The 24,863-nt window shown below is 39.2% G+C and overlaps 1 long non-coding RNA gene across 6 annotated transcripts in view; it reads right to left on the reverse strand.

Annotated features, from left to right (window-relative positions):
* LOC125484689 overlaps positions 1–24,863 on the reverse strand; it is a 109,877-nt gene that overhangs the window by 20,587 nt on the left and 64,427 nt on the right. For 5 of the 6 annotated variants that reach the window (XR_007263518.1, XR_007263521.1, XR_007263523.1 and 2 more), the window contains one exon: positions 13,935–13,993. The exons of the other annotated variant lie outside the window; for it this stretch is intronic. This is a non-coding gene — a long non-coding RNA (uncharacterized LOC125484689). The remainder of the gene's footprint in view (positions 1–13,934; positions 13,994–24,863) is intronic. 6 annotated transcript variants of the gene reach the window in all.

The following is a 24,863-nucleotide window of genomic DNA, read 5'->3' on the forward strand; positions in this document are numbered from 1 at the left end:
TGTACTCATATTGATTTTGAAGAAAGAGACAACCTTATTGAAACACAAGATTCTTAGGGGTCGTGACAGATAGGGAAAGGTTGCTTCCCCTTGTGAGACAGTCCAAGACCAGAGGTAACCTTAAATGGTCACCTATTTAAGATGCAGATGAGGAGGAATTTCTTCTGAGGATAGTGAATCTGTGGAATTTTTCACCACAAAAGACTGCACAGACTGGGTCTGTAAGTATATTCAAACAGATAGACAGAATTTTTTTTAATCAGTAAGGGAATCAGGGTTATGGGGAAAAAGCAGGAAAATTGAGTTGAGGATTATCAGTTCAGCCACGATCTCATTGAATGATAAAACAGACTCAATGGGCTAAATGCCTTACTTGTGCTCCTACATCTTATGGTCTCAAGTCATAGCTATGTTATATCTGTAGACATTTATTAAAAGTAATTGAAACCTAACAGAAGAAGGGCACCATTAACTTGCAACATGGAATACAGTTTGAAATACATTAAACTCCCGTTTTAGTGTTTATTATCATCTGCTTTCCTTCAAGATGGGATGGGAAATGACTGCTGTTGAGAGGATTTGAGAGGACCACGAAAGAACAGCAATATAGTGCCAGACCAGTATGTCTTGTATCGTGGAGAGAAACTTGCAGGTGATGGTGTTCTTATGTGCCTTTTGCTGTTGTTCTAGGTAGTACAGGATGCAGGTCTGGAAGATATTGTTAAAGAAATTTTGGTGACCCTCTTCAAAGGGTCGGAGTGGATTTGATGGGCCAATTGGCCTGCTTCTGCTCTGTATGTATTCTATGATTCTACTGAGAGTGTATGCTGTTGTGGGGTGGGTTAATAAAGGGTTTGTGTCATTGAAGCCAAAGTACTAGATATTTGGCATTTAAGTAGGTCACAGTTCTAAGTTTATCAAAGCCAAATCCTTATCCAACACAGTAAATTAAAGAAGACATCCTACCCAACACACGTTTCACCTGTATGAAGAGGTTTAATTCAATAGCAGAGATGAGAAAACAGAACACAGACGATTTTTGGCTTGATGTCACAGAAAACCATCAGGTGAGTGGGAGGGATAAATCAGGGAGGTTTATGCTGAATACTATGAGAAAATATGGCAACTTCTTTAACAAAATTTGATTTTTAAAAAACACTATAATCAAATCAGACATCCTAGACCTTTGAGAAGTTTCCAAAAACATTATATTCTACTAGTAAATGTAAAATACCAGAATCCTTTCACAAGTTAACAAATAAAGCAGTTTGAACACATTTTCAAGATCATTAAATTTTCAAATTCAGAATATTTCCTGTGTCAAAGCTTCAAATTATCAATGATCCATACAAATTACTTTGCATTCATTGATTGAAGTAGGAGATATGAGCTTGAAAATTCACAAAGTAAACAAACCTTTAATGCACCAAAGCTTCCTTGCCAGTTACTTGTGCTATCAGCTTTGAACCACTGTCTTCAGAACAGTCAGGACCAGCACTGCACAAGTATTATGCAGACAAGATACAAGATCTTCCATTAAAGATTACAGCTTTAATCAAATGAAAGGACATCAAAACGGGTAAAAACAAAACAGCTTTCAATATCTCATTTTTTAACTACCAAGAAACTGGAAAAATCATGTCTGGCTGGAAACTTGTTCCAAAGTCATTGGACTTGAAATTGAACACTGTATCTCTTCCCATTGATGCTGCCAGATGTGTTGATTTTCTCCAGCATTTTCTGCTTTTATTTCATTCTTCCAATTATTGTGTTTTCCCTTGCCTTGCTTACCCTCTCCAAACGCATGATTCACACTTCTCCAGTTGTATTCCATTTGCTGATTCTCTACCCACTCACTAAACCACTGACATCTTACTGCAATTGACAGCCGTCCTTTTCACTACCTACCATGCAACCAATTTTTCTATTCTCTGCAAACTTCTCAATTATGCCTCCCACATTTAACTCTAAATCATTAATATTTACAACAAACAGCAAAGGACCTAAAACGAAAGCCTGTCGAACACTACTGGAAGCTATTTCCATTCACAAAAAGATCTGTCAATCATTACCCTTTGTTTCCTGTCACTGAGTCATTTTGGATCTCACTCACCACATTCTCCTATATCCCATAGGCTTTAATTTTTCTTAGTAGTCTGCCATGTGAGATCTTGTCAAAAGCCTTACACTATCCTCATCTCCCTTGTTGCTTACTCGAAAAGTTCAATTATGTTAACAAGACAAGTTCTTTTAACAAAACCATGTTGATATTCCCTGATTAATGTGTACCTCTCCAAGTGACAATTAATTCTATCTCTGAATACTGATTTCAACAATTTGTCAGGCTGACCAACCTATTAATTATTTGGCCAACCCTTGCAGTCTTTTTAAACAATGCTACAATACTACAGACCTCCAATCCTCTGCTTTCTCGCTTGTATCCAGTAGGGATTGGAAAATTTCCGCCTTCACTTTTGTTAACAGCCTAAGATACAATTTATTCAGCCCCAGTGATTTATGCACCTTCAAGGAGGTCAGTCCTCCCAGTACTTATCCTCTCATTACACGTATTTCATCTATTATTTCATACTCATCTTCAAATGGAATATCTGCATCAGTCCTCCAACTGGTGACGGCAAGGGCAAAAAATTCACTTTGAACCCTGCCCACATGTTCTACATCTACACACAAGTTAGTTCATCCCTGACAGGCCCAACCATTTCCTTAGTCATCCATTTGCCCTTAAACGTGCTGATAAAACATTTTGGACTTGCCTTAACTTTATCAGCCAATATTTCTTCATATCCACTTTTGGCTTTCTTCAGCTCCTTTTACACTTCACCCCGCTAACTTTCTATATTGCTGTAAGCTTCCTAAAGTATTACTTTTTTTTGAGATTGCCATAAGCTCTATTTGGATTTCATTGTAAAGAAGAAATTACAAGTTAATATACTGAAGCAAGATTGCTGTCCACATAATTGCTGGGATAATTAAAGAATAATTGACAAAAATGTGCAACAGTGGAACCAAAAGCTTCTATAAAAGCTTCAATGTGATTCGCAGTCTATATTGTAAGCTCTCATGTTTTGGAATGCTTTCCCATTCCTGATTTTGGATGCATGTGACAAAATCCAAGGCCAAATAAAACTATAAGTTTTATTTTAAGATCTTATGCTTCCATATTCCTAAAAATTATGAAGCTGTATTTGAAAAATACGAATTATTTGGTAGATAAAATTTTTGGTAAAGTTACGTTACAAGCTTGACATTGGTTGCTTTATTAGCATTTCTTAAGGATCGAAGAGCTCAAACTTTTAACTTTAAATCAAAGAAACTTACTAATCATAACATTCTCGTATGATATTCTGGGGGTGTAGCCATTTGGGCATTGACAAACTTGCATCTATAAAATAGAAAAGCATCCCATATTGCTTTAATTAGGTGAAAGACTGATACCAAATACAATAGCAAAGTTAACAGAGTTAACTAAAAGCTTGTTGGGAGAAGTGGATTTGAAGCAAGGGAAGTAGTGTTAGAATAATTAATGAAGTGATTACGAAAATAACGTTGAGATAGCTGAAGATGCTGACATGAATAGTCAGCGTTGGAGAAGCAGAATGTTGCAAAGCCAAAGAGACAGTCTTGATGCAGCCAAATCATAGAGATTTGAAATGAGGATATGGTTTCGAAGTTTAGTGTTTTGGGTGCAATCAGAAAGGGAGAGAATACAAGCCATGAAAATATGGTTTACTGAAGTTGGAGCCATGAGGGGAGGTAGTCCACCTTGCTTTTTATGATTCATTCCATTATTCTACCAATTACCAGTGTCAAAGCAATGAGTTAGACTTTCTTTGATATATTTTAATTGCCTTTCTGGAAAACAGGTGCTAACCTGGTTCCTTTTCACATTAGTGAGACATCCCCTGAACTTGATTGTCTCATAAGCACTCTGAAAATTTTATAGCGGATCTTATTAGTTTCCTTGTGCCCGTGATGCCTTTCCCATAGGGCATATTGGTCTTCAGTCTTTGAACAGTGGCTAAAATGTGATTATGAGCAATATTGTTCATTTTGATAAAGGACCAATCTGAAATGTTAGCTTCTGGTTTTCTTTTCACAGATGCTGCCATGCCTGTTAAAGGTTGCCAGAATTTTGTACTTTAATTTCAAAATTATCTTTAGTGGTTGAATCTTCCGAGAGCCTTGTCTAATGAATCTCCTAGAAAGGAATCATTTAGTTCATTAACATTATTTTAGCTTACCCCACTTCATATTTCTTTGCATTACTTCACAATTACTCTTTTGCTATTAGGATAATGGGAGAAATTTTTTTTAAATTTTGATGTTTGACTTTGACAATTGAATCATTTGCATTCCATTAGTCAGAGATAGTAAACAGAACAATCCTTTACTATTCTTAAAGTGATGACTACAAGGGATCAAATATTTCTTTTTAAAACCCTTCAATCTTTTAAAAATTCTCTTTTGATTCTGATGTAGAAACAAATATCAAGGTCTCATTTTGAACTAGGCATCACAATGCTGAAACATTCTCACAAGCTTTAAATAATACATTTAAAATATATAGGTTATGGTTGCAATAATATGTAATTATTTTGCAGCACAAAACATCCTTTTCTTAGAGACCACGTTACGTGATGAACTTTAATCAGACTACACAATGGATTGAATAAAATTAAAAAGGTGTAAAAACTCAAACTCATAAATCAATTTTGAAAAGGTTATTTTTTAAGATGTTAAATGTTTCTGGCCAAGAGGTAACAAATCCCCAGTCTCCCCATGCTCTAGTCCAGCAGCAAAAAAAACGACTATCTAATGTGCCCCAGTTACATTCCTAACTGTTGCAGCCTAGCAACTGACAGCTCAAACCCCGACCTGGTTCCCACTGTCATTCAAAGCTCTATCACACTCTTCAGGCATCCCAGAAAATTTCCAAATCCAGCCTCCTCTCTGCTCTGCAACATCTGATGCCAAACCTATCCATAATGTTCTTTGCAGTATCAATAATCCACCCCATCCCTGCCTTACCTCTTGTCTTAATTAAATTTTTTACACAACTTACTCCACTCCAGCCTAGGTTCTCATATTCTGCGCCAGGTTTCTATCCAATCTTTTGAATTGTTTCTGGTTATATGCTCCAATTATATTCTGATCATATAGTGAACTTGTATGAGAATGTGATGAGAGATTGATGAGAGATGATCTTATTGACACAACGGGAATAGCAAGTTCACATGACGTTTTGCGAATATGGGTTGAGAGATGATGTGGAATGAATACAGATGGATGGGATGGTGCTGAATTCAGAGGACAAACAGTTCATCATGATTTGAGATGGAAGTTGAAAGTACCAGAGATGAAAAGTCATTTGCTGGAAAGGATGATGAATGGAAGCAATAAGATATTGGAAGGAAGTGGGAGTATCAGAAAAATAAAAATATCAGCCAAAGTATGGTTTAGTGAGAGGAGCTGCACCAGTGCTATTGATTTGTAGTCTTACAAATTTTTTGTTTTGAGGTGAACTTTTTTTAATTCACTTGTAGGACGTGGGCATCATTGGCTGGCCAACATTTATTACCAATCCCTAGTTGCACTTGAGAAGCTGCCATCTTGAATTGCTGTAGTCCATGTGCTTATCCAATTCCATTTGAAATTAATGATTGAAACTGCCTCCATCACATTCACATTCTGAATTCCAGATCTTAGCCACTTGATGCATGGGTAAGTTTTTCATGTCTCCTTTTTTATTAAAAGCTATTCACTTTAAAACAGAGGACACTAGTCTCCTGTCGTTCTCAACCATTCTAGTGGGAACAGTTTATCTCTGTTTAGCATCCTTGAAATCTACCTTATCAAATCTGCTTGTATTCTTTTTCAAGGTGAACCCAACACCACCTACTGTTTCGTGAAAGCAAAATCAGCCATCTCAGTCTCAATTTTTTTTTTTAAACAGCCCATTCCACCAACCTGCACATATCCTCTTGAAATGGCCCCTCGCAAACCTAATCATATAGCTTCCTTGAGTCATGAAAACAACTTTCAAACGCTACTGTTTCTGCCTTCCAAAAATGTCATATTGGATATGTCAACAGTTTCTTTCTCCAGGGATGCTGCCAGCCCAGTACTTCCAGTATTGTTTTTCTATCAATCCAATGTCCCTCCAGCTTGGAAAAGGAGACAGTATATTTTTTCAGTCCAGTTTGTCTTCAGAGTAATTAAACAGAACACAACATCAAAATTTAGTTTACCAAAAAAAAATCACTTTTAAACCAAACCTCATGGTTAATGTGCAAAATATAGTAAATGAACCAAACTATTAAATATTAAAGCAATGAAAGATAACTAATCAAACAGCATTACATAAGTGCCCAGCTGACTGGAATAATGTATCTGCTGGGTAGCAAACCAAGTATTAATGAATTCAGGTGTGACCAATTATGTTCATGCCATAATTAATCAAGATACAGGAAGTCAAAAAAATTACCTTTACATTTTAACATTTCGCAAAATGAATAAATTCTAACTCATTTAGCAATGCAATCAAGAAAAATCAACTACAAATCTAATACATTGAATCCAAAAGTTTCTTAAAAAATAATTTTCATCGTTTGTGACACTGTATGCATATTATACCAGCCAACATTGTGTGACCATCATCAAATGAACTCAACACTATTTGTTATGATGTGGAGGTGCCAGTGTTGGGCTGAAGTGGACAAAGTCAAAAATCACATGGCACCAGGTTATAGTCCAACAGGTTTACTTGAAAACACTAGATTTCGAAGCTCTGGTCCTTCCTCAGGTGTAGTGTGGAAGAGGAGGCATAGCAACACAGCATTTATAAGCAGAAAGGTAACAACCCTTAAAAAAATGGCTCGCTGATTGCCTCCTGTCGAATCTTTAATCAGTTAGAATAGCAGAGAGAGAGAAAGAGAGAGAGAGACTTTATTTTTATACATATGTATTATAGACCGAGTCAGAAAGAGAGAGATGAGACCGCGCACAGGAGGTGAGGCGAGGGGGTTGTGTGTGTGTGTGAGAGGGTGTGCGCGAGAGAAGGTCTGTGCGTGTGCACGTGTGCGCGCTGTGGGAGTGTGTATGTGAGAGAGAGTATATATAGTGTGCTGGGGTCACCTGTAGCGTGACATGAATTGTAACTGCAATATTTAATATTCACCAACAGATGGTGCTGGAGCAACGCGTTCTTCAAGAATTTCAGACAGCTTGCCATGAGCAAAGACAATTCTATTTGCACTCCGGGTGCACAGAATTTAGATTTCCCTATTTCTGTTTGTTTCAAATGCCATGGGTTCCATTCCTGGAACACATTTCTCATGGCAATCTTTGCCCACAACACTGCCACTGATATACTTTGTCTTAAACCCCACCTCAGGATCTAATCCTGCAAAGCTGGCAAAATAATCAACACAGCCTTTCTACCTGATTGCTCACTTGCTGGACCACTATCTGGTCCTCCAGTAATGTGATTGTTACTCACTGTCATCTCACCTTTACTCCAAGAACTCCGACACAAAAAAGCCACTGCTGATACTGCATCTTCCTGGACCTGCCAATCAGCTTCACAGTAAGTTTGAAATTCATTTACTTATCCCTAGAGCAACAAATTTTATTTTATTTCCTATTCCTTTATTTAATTAACTCAACACAGCCCTCCTGGCACTGAGCTATTCCCATTTTAAATTTAACTTTACGGTCTGAAGCCTAGCTTTGACATGTCCAGGTCTTTCAAGTTATCAATGTCATATTTACCTGCTTTATTAATTCTCCCACATATGCCTATTTTCCTCAAGTTACTTGCACAGTGCTGCTTCTCTTCACTTTATGCAAGCTGGTTTTAAATTCATACTTTAATATATTATTTTTATTCGTTCTGTTTTCTATTTATCCTCCCTGTCCGCATTGTCAACTCAATTTTCTTATCACATCCTGTCCAACAAAACCTACCGGCAGTACTCCACCATCTCTCCATGGACCCAATTTCCCCCTGCTCCTCTTGAAACGTCTCCAATTTAGAAACCTCTAACAGGACTTCAGGAGACAGTGGCCTAGTGGCATTATTGCTACTGATCTAGACACCAGTAAGGTTCTGAGGAGCTGGGTTCAATTCCTCCCATGACGGGTGGTGGAATTTGAATTCAATAGGAATCTGAAATTAAGCACCTAATTATGAACATGAAACTGTTGTCGACGGTCAGTCATTAATGTCCTAATCTGGCCTCCATGAGAAATTAAATCCACAACAATGGGTAACTACCCTCTGGGCAATTAGGGATGGACAATAAATGTTGGCCTAGTCAGTGGCGCCCACGTTTTGAAAGAAGAAAAGAAAAATTGGAGCACAAAATCTGAGCTGACATTGCACTAAAGTACAAGATGTCAAGGTTCTCTCTGTCCTTTCAGGTGAATGTAAACAGATCCCTGGTACTACTTCAAAAGAAAAACAAGACATATTTCTGATGTCCTGGTGATTACATACTCCTCACTCGCCATGAAAATTATTGAATCACTACAACATTGATGCTTGTGCAAATTGGCTGCCAGATTTCTTCTATTTTAATACTGGCTACACTGGCTGCAAAGCACGTTGGGATGTCCTGAAGTTGTACACATGTACAAATTTTACATTGTTTTTCTACACTCTTCATATTTCCTTCACACTTCTCATTGTTTCAGATTCTTCCTAATTCAGTTCATCCTCTACATACTCACTTGCCAATCCAAAATCACTACAACCATGGGTCGTTCAAATCAATTGGTCTTACTCTGTATTTTTGCACGCTTGCACTACCAATAAGATGTTAAACGGGTCTCAGAATTTCATTTCAAAATGCACCTAGGGTTCCAAAGTCAAAATTATCTTTTTGGCATTTTCCCATGATATATTACATGTAAATACCTTTTGGGAAAGGTAGTATTGTTGTGATGATGTCAAATCTCAATCAGTTTTAGTCACACCCATATATTATTAGCACCTGTATCAACTAGCCAAAATCAATACACTCTCTTCTCTCGGTAAACCTAACTGCCCACAATCACTCTAGCCATCTGGTGCTAGTGTGAAGCAGCCTAAAATTATTAGCTTCTAGCAGTGTTTGCCATTTTGATAAATACCAGAAGGCAAGTTCGAACTAAAACATTGAGGAGTAAGAAACCACATTTAATTTTAAGTCAACTTACATGATATTTCTATAGTTTAAGAAATGTATCATTTTCTCAAATACAGTTTATAGGCTGCGCAGTTTGCTACCTTGCACCTTGCTAACTGAGCCTGTTTCAGTATCATGCCCCTTTCTTTCTCAGTTAGTTGTTGCTGCCTAACCTCTTGCCCCACCCCTTCTCAATCCATCATCCTAGAATTCCTTGCCCTTCCTCCTGCCTGCCTTACCTCTCTCCTCCCCAATATCCTAGACTGTAAATTGGTCACTCTAATTAATAGAAAGCAAAAATCCTGAGAACACAGGCATCGATCATTGGAAAGGTCACTGGCTTGCAGTTTTTTCACTGTATTAATGAATTGTGATCCATAGAAAGATAGAATTTAATTCTATCAGTCACCATACTCATCAGATATTCCACTTTAGCAGAGTGCAAGTCAAAAAGGGGATTTGCAGCAAATGCCTGTTAGCCAATATATTTTTGGTTTGTTTTATTCTGGAATATAAACGGGAGCATTTTAAACTCAATAGAGAAATCTTACTACCCCTTCCATTGTTTAAACAAATACAATAGTCTTTTTTTTAATATAAAAATTATTCTTGACAGAGTGAACTTGGTTTTATATTAGGTTGCAAACTTCCACAGTCAACTTAATTTTGTTCAAGGAAAAATTATTTAGCTTTAAAATAGCAAACACACAAGAAATAGTTTTTCGATATATTCCTTTGGAGGACCCATGTTAATTAGAATTAGCTGTCTGAAGAATCTTGCCTCGTTTCGTACAGAAGCATGACAACTCTTGCTTTTCATGTACCAAAAAAGTACCCAAAATCTTACAGTAGAACATCAAACAGCAATTGTACAATTAACAATCAGCCCTAAAGATTTAGCTGTCACATAATCCTTGCTTTGATCAACCCTTATACAGTGAATCACTAGGATTACCCTGTGGCAAGAGCTAGGTGAAAGCCATTAGTTTTGGGAAGGATTATATCAGCAGGTCAAGGGCTCATTCATAAAGAAACCTGTTCCTGTACACCCATCACACTGTACAGCAAAACAGCTTCAATCACTGTAAGGAAAACAAAGTAGGCTACTGCAACAGTCTAGTTTAACTAAAACACTAAGAGATTTAAACCACATTTACACTGCAGATTTAACATTGATGAAAACTGCACAGACAACTAGTGTAATAATCAGGATCCACTGGTCTTCTGGAAACAAGTAAGCAGAGATACCCTGGAGGGAATAGTTTCTCACCATGAGATAGCAAGAACAGTAGAATCTGGAGTTAAAGTCAACAGCGTGGAGCTGGAGGAACACAGCAGGTCAGGCAGCAGAGGAGCAGGAAAGTTGACATTTCGTAAATGTGTAAATACAAAATGTTGACTTTCCTGCTCCTCTGATGCTACTTGACCTGCTGTGTTCCTCCAGCTCCACAATGTATTGACAGTTTCTCACCATTGTGTTATTGACACCTCCTGGATCATTAATTTAGTGCAGCATCAAAAACAGAATATAGAGGAAGCCACTGTGAGCAGCAAACATAGTAGTCCAGATTGAACGAAGTGCAGGTAAGATTCAGTGCTACACCTGAAAGGTATTTGAGGCCTTGGTTAGTGACAAGGGAAAAGGAAAAGGGGAAGTGTTGCACCTTCTGTGATTGCATGAGGTGGTTTTGTGGGGGTGTGAGGTGGTGTTGAGACTAGGGGAGGAGTAAGGCCACAGGAAACAGTAACAGGAATAAGTTGTTCAGCCCCGAGAGCCTGCTCTACTATTCAAAGTATCATGGTTGATCCAATATTCTTCATGTCCGTTTTCCTGTGTTTTCCCTGTAACCCCGGATTCCCCAACAGATCAAGAATCTATCTCGGCCTTAAATGTACACGAGGACTCTGCCCCAAAGCGCTCTGTGGCAGTGAGTTCTGAAGATTCTCAACTTCAGAGAAGAAATCCCTCCTCATCTTAGTCCGAAATTGGTGTCCCTTTTTTCCGAGGCTATACGCTCTGGTCCTGGACTCTCCCTTCCTTGGAGGAGAAACATCCTCTCAGCATTTATTCTGTCAAGCCCCTTAAAAATTTGGTGTCTTTCAATGAGATCACTTCTAAACTCCAGTCAGTACAATCCCAATCTGTTTAGCCTTTGCTCATAAATAAGGCAATCCGTCCATACCAGAGATCGTCCTGGTGAAGATTCTCTGAACTGCCTCCAATGAAATGATATCTTTCCTTAAATAAAGGGGCCAAAACTGTACACAGTACTCCAGATGTGGTTTCACCAGCACCTTGTACATTTGCAGGAAGACTTCCCTACGCTAAAACTCCAAACAAGGACCAACATTAGCCTGCCTAATTGCCTGCTGTACCCGTGTGCTAGCTGTCTGTATTTCATGCATAAACACCCCCAAGCCCCTTTGTGTTGCAGTTTTTATCCATTAAACAATATTGTCCTTTTGTTCTCCCTTCCAAAATGAACAGCTTTACATTTTCCACATTATATACCATTTGTTAACTTTTGTGTCCACTTACTTACTCCCTATTAATATCTCCCTGTAAACTGTTTGCATCCTTCTTGCAATCTGCCTTTTTACCCATTTTTGCATCATCTGCAAATCTGGCGACAGTACATTCACTTCCTTCCTCCGAGTCATTAATATATATTGTAAACTTTTGCAGTCAAAGCACTAATCCCTGTGGAACCCCACAGGTCACCAACCTGAAAAAGAACACCTTATCTCCACTCGTTGTTTCCTGACCATGTGCCAATTCTCTATCCATGCCAACATATTACCTCCAACACCATGGGCTCTTATATCTCAACCTTTATTTTGAGGTACCTTGTCAAATGCTGAGGTATCTTACAGCATTCAGGACTCAACGCTGAATATAATAATTTCAGATTGTGAAATTTCACCCTCTTCCATGTTTACCAACCTCTATACCCTGACGTCCTGTTCTGCATGGGCTGCTCCCAGCAGAAACCAATCCATTTTCAACAACTCTCACTTCTCACTAGCACCCTACTTACCATAATCTCCCTCTCAGCTCATCAACAGCAATCCCTTGGTCTTTCTTTCCCCCTCACTCGGTGCTGCCTCGATGCATTCTACTCTCTCCTCTCTCTCTGTCTCACCACACCCCCCCTGCCACCACCAAACCAACCCCCAGCCCGTCATCAGCATAAATACTACCTTTCCCAAGCTGCTTTCAGTTCTGCCGAAGGATGACAAATCAAAACATTAACTTTTTCCTCTCTAAAGATGCTGCTAGAACTGCTGAGTTTCTTTAGTTTTTCCAATTTTTGTTTTGGATTTCCAGCATCTGTAGTTCTTTGTTTCATTGTGGTGGTGGCTGCTTTTCACTATTGTTCTAGCTTACAAAGGCTCAGTTCCCAACTGCAAGGTCACACCTAATAAAGTCCTATTATCAAGATCTGCAACTTATCCTCTTTCTAAAAATAAACTGCCAAAGAGTATTTGAAAGAAAAAAAATTACCTTAATTATTCTGTCAATGTAATTTTTAAAATTAAACTGTTCTAAATATATGCTATGAGATAGAAATGACACCCAGTCCAGGCTCACATTAGGAAAGCGTACTGCATGAAAATACATATAGCTACTGATAATTACAAAGGAAGCTACAAAGCAACATGTTTACACAAAAACAATGTGCGATATTTGGCAAGGTAACTAAGCAACATATTCCTCTTCCAGTTGGACACACAAATTGTTCATTTTAGCAAGCATAAACAACGGTCGCACAAAACTGCTTCAGGAAAAAAGAAGCTATTATTGAATGTCGATAAAATGGTTGGTATGAGAGTTGAAAGTTTAGCTGCGGTTATGCGTGGTGATACTGAAGAAAATGAGATTCGAACATAGCTGCAGCATTACTGTGTAGCAGCTCACAAAAACACACTTGACACAGCAACAGCTTACCGCTTTGATTTTTGCCATTTTGAAAATAGTACTAAAACAAATTGTGAAAATGTACATAATATAGGAAAATCTCTTCTCTAACATGCTGTACTTACAGCTCAGGTTCATCTATGTGAATGCAGATCACAAGCAAGCATCAGCATGATTTAAGAGCAGAAAAAGAAGATATGAAATGCGAAATAAAAGCTTCTCTTTTATTCATCATTCGTAAGAGTCTTTACGGACATGCCAAATTTCCTTATCCTCCTGAGGAAGTAACAGCTTTCCTCAGGAGGCTAAGGAAATTCAGCACATCTATAAAGACTCTTACCAATTTTTATAGATGCACCATAGAAAGCATTCTATCTGGATGCACCATGGTTTGGTACAGTAACTGCTCCACCTAGGACTGTAGGAAACTACAGGGAATTGTTAACACAGCCCAGTCCATCTCACAAGCCAGCTTTCCATCCATTGACTCGATCTATACTTCTTGGGAAGGCAGCCAACATCAAAGACCCCGCCCACCTGGTTATAACTGTTTCAACCTCTTCCATTGGGCAGAAGATACAAAATCTTAAACACGTACCAACAGATTCAAGAACAGCTTCTTCCCTGCTGTTAATAGATTTCTGAGTGGAACCCTTTTTTAAATTTAATGTTCACGCACCTTCTTTGCAGCTCTAACATTGTATTCCTCGCTCTGTGCTATTACCCTTATGCACTTTGTATGATATGATCTGCCTGTACTGCATGCAGAATGAAACTTTTCATTGTACCTAGGTACATGTGACAATAATAAATCAAATCACACTAACCTGACCAAAGGCTGGACATCAGTCTTGCATGTATGAAGCAAAACCACGTTTTATAAGCTCTGGAGGAAAAAAAAACACATGGGACTCAATCTGGTGGGCTCATTTGATATGACCATTGGGAAAAGCTTTCACTACTGTCAGTAACACTACAGTGGGTCCTTTACATTAAATCAAAATGAAAACACACACCAGAAACATGATTCAAACAGTACCTGCAAACCTAATTTTAATTTCAATGAAGAAGCGGCTTTAATCCTTTGTTTTCAAATGACTCAATTAAAATTTAGGAATCTAAAACTCTTCAATACTGGAAAACACAGTGGTGTAGTGGGTCCCGACCCAAAACCATCAACTTTCCTGCTCCTCTGATGCTGCCTGGCCTGCTGTGTTCCTCCAGCTCCACACTGTGTTATCTCTGACTAGCTTTGGCAGTTCTTACGACCCCAGTGTAGTTCTGCAAACCTGCTCACTGACAGTTAATTCGGATAGTTACGCTCTGCCATTTTCAAATTCCAACTCACCCCTACAACACACTCCCTTGATAACTGTGTAAACACAAAAGTTGCAGGTTTAAAGTATTAAAAACCTGTTGGATTTGTAGTTTCTTTTAATGCTGTCAAGAGAAATGGCGAAATGTAGTCACCATCATTTGTTGATAATCTATCAATCATTTTCTGTTATAGAGTCAGAGTCATACAGCACAGAAACAGACTTGCACACCCCAATGTGACCTAGTCCTATTTGCCAATATTTGGCCCATATTACTCTAGCTCAAATTTCCTGGGTACTCAGCATAAGATGTCGGAGAAGCAAGCCATTCAGCTCATCAAGGCTGCTTCGCCATTCAACAACAGCATGGCTGATCTTTTAACCCTCAATTCCACTGTCCTGCCTTTTCTCCATAACTCTAGATTCCCTTCCTGATTAAAAATCTATCTCAGCCTTGAACATACTTAATGACCCAGACCTCTACAGACCTTTGTGGCACAGAATTCCAAATTCACAACCCTCTAAAAGAAGACATTCCTCTTTATCGGTCATAAATGTGCAACCCCTTATTCTGAGATTAATCCTCTGGTCTTAGATTCTCTCACAGGAGGAAATAACCTTTCAGCATCCACTCTGTCAAATCCCCTAAGAATCTTGTGCACCCAAACTACTCAACCTCAACTCATCGGTCAGTGCCTCCACACCTGGCATTGGCTCAGTGAACCTTCTCTGAACTGCCAGCTATGACAGTACATCTTTCCTTAAATAAAAGGCCAAAAACAGCTCACAGTACTTAAGATGCTTATCCGACTAATGCCTTTTATAGTTTTAGCAAAACCTCCCTTCTTTTATTATCCATTCACTTTGAAATACGTGCTCCATTTGCCTTCTTTCCTACCACATTGGTGCTAGTTTTTTTTTTTGAGAGAGTCATGGTAGAGGACTCCCAAATCCCTCTGTTCTGTAGCTTTCTGCAGTCTTTTTCCATTAAATTACATTCAAATCCTCTATTCTTCCCACTAAAGTGCAAAAGATCACATTTTCCCACAATCTGCGCAGGTTTTGCCCACTTGTTTAACCTGTCTATATTCCTCTGCAAACTTTGTGTCATCCCCATTACTTGCTTTCCCATGTATTTGTAAGCATCTGCAAACTTGACTGTAGTACATTCACTTTGCTCAACAATGCATATTGTAAATAACTGAGCTTAGTGTCTTCTACTGTGAAGACTGGTGCAAAGTATTTATTCTGACAACATTCCAGCAATAGTGCTGAAGACTTGTGCTCCAGAACTTGCCGCTCCCCTGGCCAAGCTGTTCCAGTGCAGTTACAACATTGGGATCTACCCAACAATGTGGAAAATTGGCCAGTTATGTCCTGTTCATAAAATGCTGGACAAATCCAGCCCAGCCAATTACTGTCCCATCAGTTTACTCTCTATCTTCAGTAAAGTGATGGAAGGTGTCATCAACAGTGATGTCAAGCAGCACCTGCTCAGTGACGCCCAGTTTGGGTTCCGTTGGGGCCACTCAGCTCCTGACCTCATTACAGCCTTGGTTCAAACATGGACAGTAGAGCTGAATTCCAGAGGTAAGGTGAGGTGAGGTGAGAGTGACAGCCCTTGACATCAAGGCTGCATTTGACCAAGTGTGACACCAAGGAGCCCCAGTAAAACTATGGGAATCAATGGGTTTTGGGGGCAAACTCACTGCTGGTTGGACTCATACCTGACACATAGGAAGACAGTCCTGGTTGTTGAAGGTCAGTAATCTCAGCTCCAGGACATCTCTACAGGGAGTCCCTTGGGCCTGTGTTACTGCCCTAACGATCTTCAGCAGCTTCACCAATGACATTCACTCCATCATAAGGTCAAAAGTGGGGATGTTTGCCAATGACTGCACAATGTGCCATTCACGACTCCTCAGATACTGAAACAGTCCAAATTCAAATGAACAAGATCTGGACAATATTCAGGCTTGGACTAATAAGTGGCAAGTAACATTCGCGCCACACAAATGCCAGGCTATGACCTTCTCCAATAAGAGACAGAAACAATTTAATCACTGCAGCTTGACATTCAATGGTGTTACAATCACTGAATTCCCTACTATCAAATCCTGGACGTTACCACTCAGCAGAAACTCAAACGGACTCACCACCTAAACACAGTGGCTACAAAAGCAGGTGAGAGGCTAGAAATACTGCAGAGAGGAACTCACTTCTGCCTCCTCAAAGTCTGTTCATCATGGTCAAGTCAGGAACGAGATCAAATGCTTCCCACTTGCCAGGATGACTGCAGCTTCAATGACACTCAAGAAGCTCAACTCCATCCAGGACAAAGGAGCCTGCTTAAATGGCATTACATCCACCTACTCCACCACCAACTCTCCATAGCAGCACAGTGTACTACCTACAAGATGCATGGCAGAAACGCAACAAAAAATCCTCAGACAGCACCCTCTAAACCCATGACCACTTCCATTTAGAAGGGCAAGGGCAGTAGATTCATGGGAACAGCACCACCTGCAAGTTCCCTCCAAGCCACTCACCATCCTGACGTGGAAATATCGCCATTCCTTCTCTGTTACTCGGTCAAAATCCTGGAATTCCCTCCTGAACAGCATTGGGGGTAAACCTACAGCACATGGACTACAGCAGTCCAAAGCAGCAACTCACCACCACCTTCTCAAGGGACAGGCAATAAGTGCTAACAGCAATGTCCATATCCCATGAGTGAAGAAAAAAATTCAACTCCTCTGCTATTTCCTGGTTCTCCATTATTATTTCCCCAGGCACAATCTTTAATCACTGAGACATGAATAACTTTTACTCACAGAGCATCTTTTGTGGCCCTCAACACTTCACAAACAATGAATAACTTTAAGGCAATTCAAATACATCATCAAATTTGCATACAAAAAGTGGTCCTACAAGTAACAAAAGACGACAAATGACCAGTTACTCTATTCTTATGGTTTTAGTCAAAAGATAACTGCAGGCCATGAGCAACTGTCAGATTTTTTCCACATCCGCCTGAACAGACAGGCAGGGATTCAATTTAAGATTTCATGTGAAAGTTGCACCTCCAGCAATACAGGATTTCCTCAGTACAGGGCCCATGATCTTTGGACTTCAGAGAGTTGAGCCTCCCTTATACATTCCCTCGATTCCAACCATCCTGTTGGCTGCCTTAAAATCAATAGGCCCAAAAACAAGTCCCCATACTAACTCTTTGAAATGTACTACTTACCTCCTGCTCCCTGTTTACCTCTTGCTACCTCATTCACAATGAGAGCTTGAGAACGATGCGGCAAGCATTCAGGAAAAACTGGAAGTGGCAAACGGAAAGAATAACGCGTGGGAAGAGGTGACAACCAAAGCAGATATTTGTTTTAAAAAAAAAATGGACTGAACGTAAGCAGTAATCACTCCACAACAAAAATGGAGCCAACACTATCCAGGGAACCTCCCTAATTTACAAATAATGCTAAAATAAAAACACTATAAAAATGCACTTTAAACAGGAGATACCTGCACCAGACTATATAGACCTTTCCATGGTATTAAGAAAGGCTCCAGCATGAATGATGAAAAGCAGGTGCCGTTAGCCCCAGTATAAATGAGGTATGTGGTAACAGAAACTTGCACAATAGATTTCATTAATTGGGTTGGACCCCACAAATTGTCGAAAACTACTTTGCTGATCAACCAGACAATATACTACAGCCTACATTAAATCTGCATTTTTAAATTTTTATGCCACACAAAACAATGTAATTTGCAAAACAAATCTCACTGAACTCTCTTTCCCTCCACAGATGTTGCAGCATTTGATGCATCTATTCAAATTGAGGGAGAAAGATAGTACCGACATGAGCATCTTCAGTGTAACCAATTATAAAGTTCTCCTAAAAATTTATGTAGATACATCTCTTCCCATCCAGAATGAGTGCTGATTTTTATGTTTCATTTTCAACTATCAAAGAAGCTTGTTTTTTCATCACAACATAACCTCTCTGACATTCTGGATCGTAACTTGCACCAGAAAGCTATTAACATTCCTTGGTGTCAATCCAAAGACACAAGAGATGAGGTCAATTAGTCTAAATAGATAGTTGAACCCAATTGCTCTCACCTTTTTCCTCAGTGTGGACTGCTACAGATCAGTCCAAACTACTGAAGTGGGTTGGTATCTCACAGATGCTAAAAAAAATTTACATAGGTCCCTGGAAAACAAACTGCATTACAAACCCCAGTATTTTCAGCAAAATGCAAATAAGGGAGAACTTTAACTGGGTACTACTGATACATATATTTAACAATTAATGAGATATAATATCAGTTTTTTGCCTTTTTTGATTAACAGTAGATTAGGAAATAATCACAGACAACAGCCAAGGGACAGGAAAATTCAAATTGCCACAGCACAAGTTTAAAAGATTTTGAGCCAAATCCGCAGAGTGGTAAAGTTGCATTAGAGTTAAGAAGCCATTTAAAAGTAAACCTGCTAAAGTAACACCATTATTTCACTAAAAATTAGTAGTTTTCACCTCCCAAAGTTAGCTGACTGCCACCCAAGGAGGGGTCTTTGAATAATTACATTCGCAATTTTGTAAAACAAGAAAAGCTCTTTACTTACAAACTATTCAAAGCTCTATTTTTGAAAAATCTAGGTATGAGACCATTTTGAACTGCACAAATGCACATTTTTCAGTGCACTATATATGCAGCTCAAAAAGTTTGAAATGTTGACACTAAGATGATATTTTTTTTAAAAAAAGGATTTATATCAATGATATGCAGTGAACACTATCCCTGTCCTTCTGACAATTTTTTTCAAAAGCCAAAATGATTTCTTAATTTAAATTATATTTATATTCTCTGTTGCTTGAGAAAACTCCTTTTTTTGTTTGTTAGTAAATTTGGGAGGTAGTTGCAATTGCTATTCAGGGAGGGAAAATGTTTTCATTAGTATTGAATGCCAGTTTCTATCCTATCAGAATCTTACTAGCATGACATTTTCTCGATTGATAAGCTTCCCAATCTTGATCACAATCCATACGCCTATAATAGAACATGCACATGGAGGAACTGGATGAGCACAAGATCAAGTTTCACTCTAACATCTTTCATATGATGAATCAAAACCTACATTAGAATGATTTGGTTTAGATACTAAAGGTCCTCTAGTGACAGAGCTTTAGCGTATGCGGCAAGTGGAATAACCATACCAAAAATCGAATACTACGTAGTTTAAGTGTGCTGTCACAAATTTATAGATTAGTATATTAAAGATGAATAATATATAAACAAAAGACAAGCGTTAAAAGACAAATGACTGTTTAGTCACAACAAAAACAAATCTCTATCATCCAACTCTGAACTCTTTTAGTACATAAATACAGATTGGTAGCTGAGCATTTTTGAAGATATCTGCAAATTGTTAAATGCCTTACAAAAGTAGATGTTTTACTCCTACAAAAGATTAATGGGTTGCCAGCTAGTCAGAACAAAGTTCACACCAAATTTTAAAATATTACTGCCTGATTTAAAACTAGTTTTTTTGTTAAATCTCTTCACATTATTTGCTCTTAATAACTGACATCAGATATACTTCTATCCACTTCAGAAATATTTGAAATAATGAGGGAATTAGAAGATTTGTCATTTACAGTAGATAACAAGTCATAGCAATATGTGTAGGGGATTCTGCTTTAACGCAATAGTTGTGTTCCAGTATAACATACGTTATAGAAAATCGCGCTATATAAATAACTGGGCCTATGGGAAGAATGGGGTTAGGGGCAGACCACCAAAAAAGCGTAACACAAAAGATAGCACTACTGTCAGCTGCTGTTCAGGCAGATTGGTCTGACTGTGATAACAGCTTCACAGCTCCTTCTTCGATTGACACAACTGTCCTCACTAATTCCAAAAAGTGCAGGACAGTTACCCAGGTGTCCTGGTCAATACTTATCCCTTAGTTGGCAACACAATGACAGACTGTCTGGTCATTATCACATTGTTGCTTGTGGGACAGCGTTGTGTGAAAATCGGCTGCTGTATTTTCTACAATGACTGCACTTCAAAAATAATTCAGCGGTTGTCAAGCTCTTCGTAACATCCTGAGGTCGTGAAAGGTATGTAAGCCTTTGTAAGCAACAAGATCGAGGTTGAAGTCCTGCCTCAGAACTCAATGCCCAGGAAAGGTCCATTCACAATGTGATTAAAAAGACTGAGTATCAATCAGCAAATTCTTCCAACACTACCAGTAGCAGACGGTGAGATTGGAAGAGATTCCTGGTCAGCTGTGTGACTAAAAGAACATTGGATTCTACCACCACTATCCATAGTTCCAGACTGCGACATATACATATATGTATGTTGCCATAGCAATTCAGACTCCTTCAGCAATCTTAGCACCACACCACAAGGGTATCGAGGGATATGGAGCAAAGGTTGGAAAATCAGGTTGAAGCATAAATCAACCACGATCTGACTAATTATTTAAATAGGCTGCTGGAGCCTCCTGCTGTACCCAGGTCCTGTACCTCGTGTTTCCTTTCAATGTATGCTAGATATGCTGTTTTTCACTCTCCCCTACACCCTACTTTTCCTGATAACAGACCTGCTGGCTTCTTTCTTTTCAGTTTTAATGAAGGCTGACAGGGAGAATTTCTCTGGCCCTCTCAGAATCACAGCATTGTACAATTACACTGTAGGTATCATTAGCAAAAGGCTCCTGACAGCAAGATGCTTACCCAATGGAATCACGTTATAACCAACACAAGTTCACGTTTTAGAAATAGCGTTCCGCTGTTTGTCAATCGCATTATAGCCAATTCACGTTGCTGAAACATCTGTTAAAGCAGAACCCCCTTGTATATCCTAAAAATTCAGGAAATTTGCTTACAAATTCACTGCACTCTTCCATTCAGAAGATTGCTTATTTCAGCTTAGTAAAACATATTGTGCCAAATTCAAATTATAAACGAAAAAATCACATCAATGGCAAAACAGCTCAGCATTATGGTCCTAAATTCATTTCCTCAAGAGTGCAATATTTTCGTCGCCTTCAAAAGCCTTTTCTCAAAATCACTGACAGTTCTTTTGTTACTCCATCTAATACCTTCAATTTCTTTTTTAATGGCAGCTCAGGCAGATATGTTGAAGAAAAATTGCAGAAAATCACACCATCTTTTCGATCCGAAGGGTCGAGACTGGGAGATCACAAGCTGTAGCTTTGTCTTGCATCAAATCTTACATTCTATACATTGAATATTTTTCACATGAAATTTTAGAAAGCCCAATATATTATAAATTTGAAATAGAACACTTGACTCCTCTCAATAAGGACACTTTTACTTTCACTTTGGGGAGTAAGTTAACATGGATTCCTTGAGTTTTAGGGGGAAGCAGACATACACAGAAATTAATGGAATCAACACTTCTCTCGTTTTGAGATGATGCTTGCACTACTACAATGGTGTCAAATTATCCACTGAAAACAGCTTGGCTCTTTAAACGTGCAAGTGGTATGTCCAAGCCAGAAAACCGGAAATCTGAGATCTATGAATGCTAAAAATAGTAACATGATTGCCTGCCTGTTGCAACAGAACTGATTTGATCAGAGATGCAGCTAGCCCGCTAACACACAACACCCTTGTTTCAGCTTTTTGTTTCTAGTGCTATAACGAGACAAGGAGACAAAAATCTGCACCTATGTTATGTTAACCAGTACTTGAGAAATATGGTTTTCAAGCAATATTATTTTTAACAACCTTTAAAACAAACATTGATTATTGCAGAAAATTGAAACAAAAGAAATAAAACAATCATGCAAATTTGACAACGGATGTTAGCTTAAATGATAGTTTGATGGTAAATTTCCTATTTTGGAAAATCTACAGATTTTTGAGTACGCAGGATCACAATGTACAGGCTACGATCTACCAGTGCAAAACAAGAAAAAAAAGTGTCGATCTTGTGAATGTCACTCCTGAAGATGTTTAGAACTCAGATTTCAAATCAGGACAGGTGCAGCTTGTATATGGATTGCAGGGAATTTTAAATATTCCAGCCCCTCACAACTGTCTTCCCAACTGTCGTGGGTGGCACAGTGGCTCAGTGGCTCAGTGGTTAGCACTGCTGCCTCACAGTGCCAGGGACCCGGGTTCAATTCCTGTCGATAGGAGGGAAAAAGAAAAGCTGATAAAGGGAACAATGAGTAGGTGCAATAGTCAATACAGTATGGAGCTGGAGGAACACAGCAGGTCAGGCAGCATCAGAGGAGTGGGAAAGTTGACATTTCGGGTTTACACCCTTCAGCACCCTATCCATGAGCAGGTTCCAATGGGTTAGCTGTGCTGAAAGCAGTCCATATCATGACAGGGCCTGGACTGTGGGGGATCGATATGGAATATGGAAAGTGGTGTTCAGGCTTTAAAATTATTGAATTCAATATTAAATCCTGAAGGAACATAGGAGGTGTAGTTAGTACGTTTGCAGATGACACCAAACTTGTGGCGTAGTAGACAGCGAAGAAGGTTACCTCAGAGTATAACATGACCTTGATCAGATGGGGCAACGGGCCGAACAGTGATAGATGGAGTTTAATTTAGATAAATGTGAGGTGCTGCATTTTAGAAAGGCAAAGCAGAGCAGGACTTATACACTTAATGGTAAGGTCCTGATGTGTGTTGCTGAACAAAGAGACCTTGGAGTGCAGGTTCATAGTTCCCCGAAAGTAGTCGCAGCTAAACAGGATAGTGAAGAAGGCCTTTGAATGCTGGCATTTATCAGTCAGTATATTGGAGAATAGGAGTTGGGAGGTCATGTTGCGGCTGTACATGACATTAGTTAGGCTACTTTTGGAATACTGCCTTCAATTCTGGTCTCCCTGCTATAGGAGGGATGTTGTGAAACTGGAAAGGGTTCAGAACTCTTTACAAGGATTTTAACCAGGATTGGAGGGTTTGAGCTATAGGGAGAGGCTGAATAGGCTGGGGCTATTTTTCCTGGAGCGTTGGAGGCTGATGGGTGACCTTAAAGAAGTTTATAAAATCATGAGGGGCTTAGATAGGGTGAATAGACAAGGTCTTTTCCCCAGGGTAGTGGAGTCCAGAACTATAGGGAATAAGTTTAAGGTGAGAGAGAAAAAATTTAAAAGGGACATAAGGGGCAATTTTTTCACACAGAGGGTGGTGTGCGTGTGTGGAATGAGCTGCCAGAGGAAGTGGAGGAGGCTGGTACAATTACAACATTTAAAAGGCATCTGATGGGTACGTGAATATGAAGAGTTTAGAGGGAAATGGGCCAAATGTTGGCAAATGGAAGTAGATTAATTTAGGATATCTGGTTGGTGTGGATGAGTTGGATCGAAGGGTCTGTTTCTGTGCTGAGCAGTTCTATGACTCTGTGAAGGCTGTAGCGTTCCCTAGCAGAAAATGAAATGCTGTTCTTGTAGCTTGCACTGAACCGTGCTCCAGCACAGCAGTAGGCCCAAGACAGAAATGTCAGCCAGGGAACAGCATGTGTCGAAGTGGTAGGCAATTGGAAGCTTGGGGTAATTTTTACAGACAGAATATAGGTGTTCTGCAGAGCAGTCACCCAGACTGTGTTTCATCTCCCCAATGTAGAGAAGACCACACTGTGAGCAGCAAATATAGTAGATTAGATTGAGTGACGTTCTAAGTCAGAATGGTGTTTGGCATAGGGGAAAACTTGTAGCTGACAGTATCTGCACGTGCCTGTTACTCTAATCCTTCCAAGTGACAGGTTTGGAAAATGCTACTGAAGGAGCCTTGATGCATTGCTGCAGTGCATCTTGTAGATAACACACAGCTCTGCCATTATTTACCATTTTCAGAAGTAGTGGACATTTAATTCCGTGGATGGGGAACCGATCAAGCAGTGTTTTCTCCCGAATAAGCTCCTCAAAATTTATTGCGTTGCATCCATTCAGGAAAGTGGACAGTATTCCACCACACTCCTGACTTGTGTCTTGTAGGTTTGGATAGGCTTTAGGGAGTCAGGAGGAGAATTATTTGTCAAATAATTCCCAGTCTCTCATTCAACAACAGTATATACATGCCTAGTCCAGTTCAATTTTTGGTCAATGATCACTTTCAGGAGGGTTTAGTGGGCGTTTCTGTGATGGTAATGCCATTCTCTATTGAATGTCAAGAGGAAATGGTTAGATTCGCTCTTGTTGGACCTGGTCACTGTCTAGCACTTTTATGGCAAATGTTATCTGTCATTCATCAGGTAACGTCTGAATGTTGTCCAGGTCTGACTGCATATGTACACTTTGCGTCAGAATGAGAAGCCACAAATTGTGCAATCAAGCAACATCATCACTTCCGACCATATGATGGAGGGATGGTCATTGATGAAGGAACTGAAAATAGTTAGTAGTATGTGATTCATTTAAATTCTTTT

This window comes from Rhincodon typus, chromosome 13 (assembly GCF_021869965.1).
Source record: "Rhincodon typus isolate 14 chromosome 13, sRhiTyp1.1, whole genome shotgun sequence".
NCBI lineage: Eukaryota > Metazoa > Chordata > Chondrichthyes > Orectolobiformes > Rhincodontidae > Rhincodon > Rhincodon typus.